The sequence below is a fragment of the Vombatus ursinus genome, unplaced genomic scaffold (assembly GCF_900497805.2).
Source record: "Vombatus ursinus unplaced genomic scaffold, bare-nosed wombat genome assembly UNPS02000749.1, whole genome shotgun sequence".
Taxonomy (NCBI): domain Eukaryota; kingdom Metazoa; phylum Chordata; class Mammalia; order Diprotodontia; family Vombatidae; genus Vombatus; species Vombatus ursinus.
The window spans coordinates 13,112,697-13,124,433 of NW_020940527.1; the positions used below are offsets into that span (position 1 = coordinate 13,112,697).

At 38.6% G+C, this 11,737-nt stretch overlaps 1 protein-coding gene and 1 long non-coding RNA gene across 3 annotated transcripts in view; one reads left to right on the plus strand and one right to left on the minus strand.

Moving 5' to 3' along the window:
- Window positions 1–11,627, minus strand: part of LOC114042287 — a 43,994-nt gene extending 32,367 nt beyond the window's left edge. The window contains exon 1 of the long non-coding RNA XR_003568976.1: window positions 11,290–11,627. This is a non-coding gene — a long non-coding RNA (uncharacterized LOC114042287). The remainder of the gene's footprint in view (window positions 1–11,289) is intronic.
- LOC114042275 (mannose-binding protein-like) overlaps window positions 10,748–11,737 on the plus strand; it is a 10,530-nt gene continuing 9,540 nt past the window's right edge. Inside the window, exon 1 of one of the 2 annotated variants that reach the window (XM_027860951.1) lies at window positions 10,748–10,972. The gene's annotated coding sequence lies outside the window, so the exon portion shown is untranslated. The remainder of the gene's footprint in view (window positions 10,973–11,737) is intronic. The other variant, XM_027860942.1, reaches the window with a different exon arrangement.

Consider the following 11,737-nt stretch of genomic DNA (forward strand, 5'->3'; position numbering starts at 1 on the left):
CAACATATCTAGGAAGTTTTGGCAGCAGGGTGAATGGAAAAACCTGATCATCCTTGGAGGGCTGAAGGCAAGCCTCAAGAGTTTTTAGGGTGCATTGTAGAGTCAATGACTGGGCATCCTAAAGGCATAGTAGAAGGGCAGGGGGTGATGTCCATTACTCCTCCTGGCTGGATGCTAACTACCTCCCCCATGTTGAACTTTCTTCCCATTGCACCACAATATCATGTCCCAATAGAAAGTAACCTCCTTGAGGGCAGAGAATGTTTTATTTTTGTCTTTTATCTCTAGTGTCTACCACAGTGCCTGGTCCAGAGTAGGGGTTTAATGAGGGTTTGTTGGATTTAATTGAATTGGCTCACACAGTAATATAGGAAGGAATCAGTAGAGTGTATAGAGGAGGCTTCTTGAACTCTGATTTACACTTCAAGACAAAGGAAGGATTTGAAGGGGGGAGAGGATGTCAAAGCAAAAGGAAAGATGTAGAAGCAGGAATGAATCAGGTATATTCAAGGAGCTGTAAGAGACTAACCTGTCCAAAACAGAAAGGTTCCTGGGGAAGAAGTAATAAAAGGGGAAAACTAGAATAGAACTCAATTACAGAAGTTCTTGAATACCTGGATTATCATCTTATCACCCATGCCAGTCATTGAAGGCCTTCACCATCTGTTCCTACACCCAGATCATGAAGTCAGGAGATTAGAATTGCATTTTAAATGGGCAGTGCCCAAGTCATCAGAATTCCATGGGTTTCCAATTGAAAAAAAAGAAGAAATTGTAAGTAAAAGAAGGGAAATAAAGGTCTTTATGTGATTCTTAGCAAACTTGAGATACTGCCTACAGAGCAGAAGTATGCCGGGTAAATGTTTAACAACTGACTCTCCAGAAAAAATGTACCACAACATACTTTTAAGTTTAATTTACATTAATAATATCTTCTCCATCACTTTCTTAAATATAGATGATCAACAAAACAATAAATCAATCCCTGATCCATAGCATTTGCTGATTTCCAATGTATAAATGGTCACACTGAAAATTTACCAATGGAGCCTCACTAGATTGTTGAACCTAGGTCTAGTGTACCACTGCCAGAGCATCCTGAACTATCAGGGACACTTTTACAAGATGAATCAAATGTGCGGGTGCCCAGGTCACAAAACACAGACTCACTACGCCCCTCCTTTAGTATGTGGCATATAGACTCTTATTGCTAGATATCTTTGCATTGTTTCTCCAAGTGTACTGTAATTTCCTGGAGGATAATATCCATCTTAGAATCTGCATCCCCCATTCACAAAGCCTTATACATACTCTGGACATTTGTTGTTGTTCAGTCGTTCAGTCATGTACAACTCTTAGTTACCCCATGGATTTGTCCATGGGATTTTCTTGGCAAAAAAAGGGGAGTGGTTTGCCATTTCCTTCTTCGGTGTGCATCCATATTACATATGAAGAACTGAGGCAAATAGGGGTTCAGTTATTTGCCTAGGGTCACATAACCACTAAGTTTCTGAGGCTGGATTTAAAATTTTTTTCCTAATAACATGTAAAAACAATTTTAACATTTGTTTTTTAAACTTTTGAGTTCTAAATTCTCTCCATTCTTTCTTCTCATCCCCTCCTCCCTGTCTTGATAAGCAATTTGTAATAGGTTTTCCATGTATAATCACGCAAAACATATTTACGAATTAGTCGTGTTGTGAGAGAAAACACAGATGGAAAAAAAAACAAAGTGAAAAAAGTTTACTTTGATCTGCATTAAGACTGCATCAGTTCTTTGTTTGCAGGCGGATAGCATTTTTTATCATGGATTCTTCAGAACCATCTTGGAATAGCTAAGCCATTCACATTTAATCATCTTAAAATATTGATGTTACTGTGCATACTCTTCCTGGTTTTGCTCACATCACTTTGCATCAGCTCATGTAAGTCTTTCCAGGTTTTATGAAATTATCCTGCTCATCATTTCTTATACCACAATAGTATCCCACTACAATCAAATACCACAACTTGTTCAGCCATTCCCCAATTGGTGGACATTCCCTCAATTTCTAATTCTTTGCCACCACAAAAAGAGCTGCTATAAATATTTTGGTACAGACAGCTCCTTTTCCCTTTTTTTAATCTCTTTGGGATATAGACCTAGTGATGGTATTGCTAGATCAAAGGGTATGCACAGTTTGATTACTCTTTGGCCATAGTTCCAAATTGTTCTCCAGAATGGTTGGATCATTTCACAACTTGACCAACAGTGCATTAATGTCCACATTTTCCCACTTCCTCTGCAACATTTGTCATTTTCCTTTTCTGTTACATTAGCCAATCTGATGGGTATGATATGCTATATCAGATTTGTTTTAATTTGCATCTCTTTAATCAGTAGTGATTTAGAGCATTTTTATGTGACTATTGATAGCTTTAATTTCTTCATCTGAAAACTACCTGTTCATATTACTTGACAGTTTATCAGTTGGGGAATGACTTCTATTCTTATAAATTTCACTCAGTTCTCTATGTATTTGATAAATGACCAGAGATACTTGCTACAAAAATTGTTTCCCAGATTTTTGCTTTCCTTCTAAACGTGGTGCATTGGCTTTGTGAAAAAAAAACTTTTTAATTTACTATAATCAAAATTATCCATCTTACATTTCTTAATGTTCTCTATTGTTTAGTCATAAATTCTTCCCTTCTCCATAGATTTGACAAGTAAACTGTTTCATGCTTCCCTAATTTGCTTATGGTATCACCCTTTATGTCCAAATCATGTACCCATTTTGACTTTATCTTGGTATACAGTGTAAGATATTGTTCTATATCTGGTTTCTGACATACTATTTTCCAGTTTTCTCAGCAGTTTTTTTTTGTCAAATAATGAGTACTTGTCCCAAAAGCTTGAGTCTTTGGGTTTATCAGACACTAGATTACTATGGTTCAAATGGGTACACTGAAAATTTACCAATGGAGTCTCACTAGCTGGATTTTTAAGATATGTTTTAACTCTTCCAGGAGTTTTTTTGAGGATAGCCTGAGACCAATTCACCTTTTTCCCTGGGGATTGACATGTAGGCATTTTGACATTGTTATCCTCATCTGAGTTTGTGTTTTGATCTTCCCTGTCACCATAGTAATTTTTTATGGTTAGGTTCTTTTTTGTTTGTGGTGGGTTTTGCTTATTTCCTCAGCCTATTTAATGACTTTTACCTGTATGTTAGAGATGGGCTCTGCTTCTCATTTAGAGGGAGCACTAACCCAAACTTCTTGTGCTGTGGGCACAGAGTCTCAATGCTGGCCTGGACTGCGGGTGCAGAGCCTCACTGCTGGCCTGAGCCTGGAGTGTGGGGCCTTGATGCTGGCTTCTTGGGGTGCTACCTGTTGCTGGCTTGCCCAAAGGACACCTTCACTGTACCCTTTTACCCGAGTAAGACAGACCTTCAAAGTTGTCTTAGAATAGAAAATTGTTTCACCCTCTCATTTTGTTGCTTCTGCCATTCCAGAATTAGTTTTCAGGCATTATTTCATTGTTGTTTGGAGCTGAACTTGGGAGAATTCAGGTGACTTCCTGCCTTACTCCCCTATCTTGGTTCCATGCTCTGAAGCCAGATTTGAACTTGAATTTTCCTGACTCCAGACCCTGGAAATTTGTCCACTGCACCACCCAAATATCCTGCTCTGGACATAGTCAGGTTCAATAAATATTCAAGCAGATACATCAGCTCCTCTTTCCCTGTGCCAGACTTCTAATCCCTTCCATTGGTAGTTATTTAAACACATTCATTAGAGGGGGAAATTCTTAAGATCTACACATCCACACACAAAAATCACTCCAATGTGAAACCTCAGAGTTTGAAGATTCTAATATGTAACTCATAGCAATAAGTCTGAACAATAAGTAACAATTTTATAGTTCAGTCAATAACCCTGGAATCAACTTTTAAAGCCATATTAATTTGGAGGTGGGGCAGAGGATAGAGAGAAAAAACTCAGAGCACAGGGGCCCATGAAGGGACATCCGAAGGCCACCACTGAGGAGGCTGGTTGAGGGGATGAGAATTAGGAAGAGAGAGCAGGCTCAGAGAGATGAGTCAGAGATGTCTCCAGAGGCTTAGTTGTAGGGGGGAACAAGAAAGAAGGAAATGAACCACATGGTAGCTTCCAATTTTAGCTAAGTCTTGCTATCTACATGAGAAGTTAAGTTGTTTCTATGTTGTAGGACAGCTAATGCTGGCAGTGACCTGTAAATTTGGGTACCAAAAGGTAAAGATCAAGTTAATTCTACCCTAATATTGTCTCTGCTCAAACACAGACTTTGCCCATTGCATTGGCTGATATATTTCTTTAGATCTCTTCATCCATGATCTACTGACAGTTACTGATATTTTCATCTTGGTCTTTCTGTTTGCCTTAAAATAGTCTCTTATTTTTAAATACCGTTTCAGGTCTGGTGACTTTGTAGCACAGTCTATTTATACTATGCATGATAAACGAACAACTACATTAAAGCTTTAGGCAAATACTCTAATGCCAGAGTTGTGCCAAGGGTCCCTGGTGCAGTGAGACTTCCATCTGAATGTCACCAGTATTTCCTCTCAAAGCTGCCAATAACTAGCTGTGTGACTTTAGAAAAGTCTCTTCACCTCTATTTCCTAATCTATAAAATGAGGAGGTTGGATCAGGTGATTTTTTAAAAAAAAAAATTAACTTATTTGTTTTTAGTTTTCAACATTCACTTCCATAAGATTTAGGGTTTTAAATTTTCTCCCCTTCCCTCTCCTCCCCCCTCTCCAAGATGGCATGCAAAATGATATAGGCTCTACATATACATTCATATTAAACATACTTTCATATTAGTCATGTTGTAAAGAAGAATTAGAACCAATGGGAGGAACCAAGAGAAAGAAGAATCAAAATAAAGCAACCACAAAGAGAGCAAATAGTATGCTGCAATTTGTATTCAGACTCCACAGTGCTTTCTCTGGATGTAAACAGCATTTTCCAGCACGAGTCTTTTGGAGTTCTCTTAGATCCTTGCGCTGGTGAGAAGAGCTAAGTCTATCAAAGTTTGCCGTTGCACAATGTGGCTGTTACTTTGTATGTGGTTTTCCTGGTTCTTCTCATTTCACTCAACATCAATTCATATAAGTCTTTCCAGGTTTTTCTGAGGTCCACCTGCTCATCATTTCTTATAGCACAATAGTATTCCATTACATTCCAATACCACAACTTGTTCGGCCGTACCCCAATTGATGGGTGTTTCCTCAATTTCCAGTTCTTAGCCACCACAGCAACAGCTGCTATAAATATTTTGTACATGTGGATCCTTTTCCGATTTTTGTGATCTCTTTAGGATACAGACCTAAAAGTGGTATTGCTGGGTCAAAGGGTATGCACAATGTTATAGCTTTTGGGCATGAGTTCCAAATTGCACTCCAGAATGGTAGGATCAGTTTACTACTCCACCAACAATGCATTAGTGTTCCAATTTTCCCACATCTTCTCCAGCATTTATCATTTTCCTATTTTGTCGTGTTAGTCAATCTGATAGGTGTGATGTGGTACCTCAGAGTTGTTTTCATTTCCATTTCTCTAATCAATAGTGATTTAGAGCATTTTTTCATATAACTATAGATAGCTTTAATTTCTTCACCTGAAAACTGCCTGTTCATATCCTTTGACCATTTATCAATTGGGGAATAACTTGTATTCTTATAAATTTGACTCAGTTCTTTATATATTTGAGAAATGAGGCTTGTATCAGAGACACTGGTTGTAAAAATTGTTTCCCAGCTTTCTGCTTCCCTTCTAATCTTGGTTTCATTGGCTTTGTGCAATCTAATATAATCAAAATCATCCATTTTGCATTTCACAATGTTGTCTATCTCTTGTTTGGTCATAAATTATTCTGTTTTCCATAAATATGACAAGTAAACTGTTCCTTGCTCTCCCAGTTTGCTTATAGTATCAGCCTTTAAATCTAAATTGTGTAACCATTTTAACTTTATCTTGGCATACAGTGTAAGATGTTGGTCTATGTCTAGTTTCTGCCATATTTTCCAGTTTTCCCAACAGTTTTTGTTAAATAGTGAGTTCTTATCCCAGAAGCTGGAGTCTTTTGGTTTATCAAACAGTAGATTACTTTAGTTATTAACTATTGTGTCTTGGGTACCTAACCTATTCCACTGATTTGCCCCTTTATTTCTTAGCCCAGTGCCAAGTAGTTTTGATGATTGCTGCTTTGAAATACAATTGAAGATCTGGTATGGCTAGGCCACCTTCCCCTGTGTTTCTTTTCATTAATTCCCTTGATATTCTGGACCTTTTGTTTTTCCAGATGAATTTTATTATTTTTGTCTAGGTCTCTAAAATAATGTTTGGTAGTTTGATTGGTATGGCACTGAATGAGTAAATTAATTTAGGAAGAATTGTTATTTTTATTATATTAGCTCAACCTACCCATGAGCAACTGATATTTTTCCAATTATTTTGATCTGACTTCTTTGCCTTTCTCCATGAACTTTCATAATAATGATTATAATGTTATCTCTTATTTATAGTGTGCTTTATAATTTACAAAGTGCCTTCCTCCCAGTAGGCCTGGGTCTGAGTGCTTTAGTGATTTACTGAAGATCACATGATTAGTGAGTAGAGGAACCCTGGCTCCAAATACAATTGTCTTCACTCTTCTTTAGCTTTTCAGGGCTTTGGCCTCTGGGGATTGGGCAGTCTGGGATCCCACCATTCTGAGACAATCTTCCTTGCATAGCACTAATATTCCTTGCTCTTTCCTCTGTCATAGACCTCAGAAGCCATCATCTAGGGAAATAACTCTTGTGCAAAAACTGTCAACCAGTCCCAACAACTGCTAGCAAGTTGCCACCCACAGGATAGGCAAGACATCCTAGCTGACATATCAGTTGTCTTATTATTGTCATTCTCTGGGGTGAAATTGTTGATTGTTTCTATGATTTGTTATTTAACTCACTCATTCTTGAGGATTAGATTATTTAGTTTCCAATTAATTTTTAGTATATCTTTCCATGGCCCTTTATTACATGTAATTTTAATTGCATCATGATATGAAAAGGATACATTTAATATTTCTGCCCTTCTGCGTTGGATTGTAAGGTTTTCATGCCCTAATACATGGTCAGTTTGTGTGTAGGTGCCATATACTGCTGAGAAGAAGGTATATTCCTTTCTATTCCCATTCAATTTTCTCCAGAGGTCTACCATATCTAACTTTTCTAAAATTCTATTCACCTCCTTAACTTCTTTCTTGTTTATTTTGTGGTTAGATTTGTCTAGTTCTGAGAGGAGGAGGTTGAGGTCCCCCACTAGTATAGTTTTGCTCTCTATTTGTTCCTGTAACTCCCTTAACTTCTCTAAAAATTTGGATGATACCACTTGGTGCATACATGTTTAGTAATGATATTACTTCATTGTCTACAGTACCTTTTAGCAGGATGTAGTTTCCTTCTTTATCTGTTTTAATTAGATCTATTTTTGCTTTTGCTTTGTCTGAGATAAGGATTACTACTCCTGCTTTTTTTTTTTACTTCAGCTGAAATATAATATATTCTACTGCAGCCTTTTACCTTTACTCTGTGTGTATCCCTCTGCTTCAAATGTGTTTCTTGTAAATAACATATTACAGGATTATGGTTTTTAATCCACTCTATTATCTGCTTCCATTTTATGAGAGTATTCATCCCATTCACATTCACAGTTGTAATTATTATCTATGGCTTTCTCTCCATCCCATTTCCCACCCCATCCCCATTTATGCTTTCCTTTCCCCTTTCTCCTTTACTTTCCTTACTAGAGTTTTGCTTTGGACCACCACCTCCCTCAATCTGCCCCCTTCTATCAGCCCTCTCCCTTTTCTTTCCCCTTTCCCCTCCTACTTCCTACAAGGTAAGTTAGATTTCTATACCTAATTGGGTATGTTATTCCTTCTTTGAGCCAAATCTGATGAGGGTAAGGTTCAAACAATGCTCATCTCCCTCCTTTCTTTACCTCTACTGTAATAGGTCTTTGTGCCTCTTCAGTTTTTTTCTCTTCTCTTGTTGCTAAAGCTAACATTTCTAGTACAATATGGAATAACAGTGGTGATAATGGACATCCTTGTTTCACCCCTGATCTTTCTGGAAATGCTTCTAGCTTATCCCCATTACATATAATGCTTGCTGATGGCTTTAGATAGATGCTACTTATCATTTTAAGGAAGACTCCATTTATTCCTATGCTTTCTATTGTTTTTAATAGGAATGGGTGTTGTATTTTGTCAAAAGCTTTTTCTCCATCTATTGAGATAATCATATGATTTCTGTTAGTTTTCTTGTTGATATGGTCTATTATGCTGATAGTTTTCCTAATATTGAACCAATCCTGCCTTCCTGGCATAAATCCTCCCTGGTCATAGTGTATTATCCTTGACATAAATTGCTGTAATCTCTTTGCTAATATTTTATTTAAAATTAGGGAAATTGGACTATAATTTTCTTTCTCTGTTTTGACTCTTCTCGGTTTAGGTATCAGCATCATATTTGTATCATAAAAAGAATTTGATATGACTTTTTCTTTGCATATTTTCCCAAATAATTTATATAGTATTGGAATTAATTGTTCTTTAAATGTTTGATAGAATTCACTTTTTCTTGCTTACATCTCATTTCTTTTCTTAATTTTTCTTCTACCTCTCTTATTTAACTTTAAAAATCCTTCTTGAGCTCTTCCAAGAAGACTTTTTGGGCTTGAAACTAGTTCATATTCCCCTTTGAGGTTTCAGATGTGGGTATATTGACAATGTTGTCCTCTTCTGAATTTGTGTTTTGATCTTCTCTGTCCCCATAGAAAGAATCTATGGTCATTATCCATTTCTGCTTTTTGCTCATGGTGTTTGACTATTTCCTGGCTTTTAATGTTGAGCTCTCCTGATGAAGCACAGGGACACCTGACCCAAATGTCACAGTTGCTCATGGTGCTTATTCTGTAAGGGGATAATGTGGTTTGTAATGCAGGGTGTCCCAGAAGTTTTAGTGCAGTTCTAAACCTGGTCACTGGCTTTGTGTGCTGGGGCCTCAGGTGCTAGAGCTGGAGGCTGTAGGGGTCTGGCAGCTTACCTGGTGCCGAGCTGGAGTGTGGGGGTGTCTGGCCCCTGGCAGACATCTGTTCACCTAGGCTGCTCTGAAGCTCCAAAAAGTTTGGCTGCTGGAGTCTACCTGCCTGTGTCAAGGTTGTTTCCATCAGACTCAGAAAGGAGATTATGTTAAAGGTGGTATTGGTGGTGTTGATCTGCCTGGCATATACTGTCTTCCATCTTTCTTTCATAGTGCCCTGCTATATCAGCTAGGATGTCCTGCCTATCCTGTGGGTGGCAACTTGCTAGGAGGTTGGTGTGGCTGGTTGACTATTTTTCCACAGGAGTTATTTCCCTAGATGATGGCATCTGAGGTCTGTGACAGAGGAAAGAGCAAGGAATATTAGTGCTATGCAAGGAAGATTGCCTCAGAATTGTGGGATCCCAGACTGCCAAATCCCCAGAGGCCAAAGCCCTGAAAAGCTAAAGAAGAGTGAAGACAATGTCCATGGAAAGACCACTGTATTTGGAGCCAGGGTTCCTCTACTCACTAATCATGTGATCTTCAGTAAATCACTAAAGCACTCAGTCCCAGGCCTACTGGGAGGAAGGCACTTTGTAAATTGTAAAGCACACTATAAATAAGAGATAATATTATAATCATTATTATGAAAGTTCATGGAGAAATGGAAAGAAGGCTGAATTGTGAGTCAGGGGATTTAGGTTCAAATCCCATTTCTGTCACTGGTGTGACCTTGGGCAAACTACTTAACATTGCTTGGCCTCAGTTTTCTCCTCTATATGTAGCCTAGGGTTCAAGCCCATTTGAATAAAACTCTCCTCATTGGTAAAGAATAACTGATGCTCCATGCTTGTGTGAGAGACAAAGCTGGTGAGAGCTTGGAAGAGAGCTCCCAAGTCTTCAGGCTTCTAGATTTTAGAGAGAAGAAACCTGAGATCCCAGGTCTCTTCATGGAGGGATTGCTGGAGCAATTAAAAAGACTCTGAGAATAAGTCAATATGTAGAGGAGACAGCACCTCAAACATGTACCCAGTCCCATTTTACCGCATTAGAGACTCTGAAGAATTTCCCTGTGGTTGTTATTATTGAGGAATATTGAGAGCTTAATCTTATTTGCACTCATTCCACATATCTAGTCTCTTGTTTCACCTGTTTCCTTCTACTTTCCCAACATATCTTACATACACCACCTTGTCTCACACAGCCACCACCCTAATGCAGGGCCTTTATCACTTCTCCCGTGGACTCTTGCTATAGCTATAGCCTTCTAATTGGTCTCCCTACTTCAAGTCTGTCTCCATTCCAGAGTGATTTTCCTAAAGCTCAGTTCTGACCATGCCACATACCAGCTCAGTAAACTCTAATAAATTACTCAAACATCTCCTTCATTTGGTCATTGAAGACATCAGCTGAAAGCAGAAAAATTGCTTCAAAATGCTGCTGCTGCTGCAGCAGCTATTGTGATGATAGCACAGAAGAAGCTATGATTGTCTCATCCTGCTCCACAGAAAGCAAACAGAACCCAGATGCCCCATTCCGCATCCCAAAGTTCATCTACAGGGATGGCACCCAAAGCTATAACTCAGCATTCACAGGTGACCCTGAGCTAATTACCCAACTTCCTTTCCAAGAATGGTCTAGGACCTTTGTGCTCTGGGATTTCTGCTGCTCACTCAGTGATAGAGGGACAGCTATAGTGACCACTTGGACATCTGGGCTTTCTCTGGGTGGAGAAGACTTGGAGTTCCTATGACAGGGAGTCAAAGGACAGGAAGTCAACTTCTATCAGAATAAAAGAAGACAAGCACAGCTTCAGCAGCTAAGGACCAATACCACTTTGCTGGAAGGACCCCAAAAGCCACGAGGTACAGGTATTCCTACTAATACTTCCCATCTTTCATTAATGCTTCCCAAGCATATTGTTCTCAACTCATCCTGTTTAGAGCTATTTTAATCAGTATCATCATACACGGTACAGTGATGGATATGTTGGTAACAAGATGAAAGGAAGATATTTGTTTTGTTTAGTGTCCACAGTCAATTCTCTTGAAAACTGAGTAGAATAGAAATTGCTTTAAATGAGACCAGACATGGCCAGGGAACCGAGAGGAGATTGACACTCCATCTACTGAGCCAGTAGGTAGAGACAGAAGGACAGAGATCTAGAAGGTTCTGCCTTAGTGCTTACCTTATTTCCCCAATGGTGTTGCTCCTTTCAGTGGTGCTACCACAGGAACTGGTGGCTGGATTCGAGATATAAGATATACAAGCCAAGGGACCCATGTCATGGCTGGCACTGCCGGCTACTACTTTGGCAATCTGTACATTCCAGATCTCTTCCAGATAAAAGTCCCTTATTATACTTAATAGATCTTCTATACTAGTAGACATGGGGATGCTCTGCATTCTTTAACAGAAGGGAATGACTTGTCCCCTACTAGGCTTCATGGGAAGGTCCTGTAGTGGATGGCTTTCAGTCTCTCATGGTGTTTATTCTGTAAGGGGATAATGTGGTTTGTAATACAGGGTGTCCCAGAAGTTTTAGTGCAGTTCTAAACTATTAAAGCTAATATGAAATTCATGTTTTATTATATATTATGTATTAATATTAAAATTTTAATAGTTTATGATTGCAC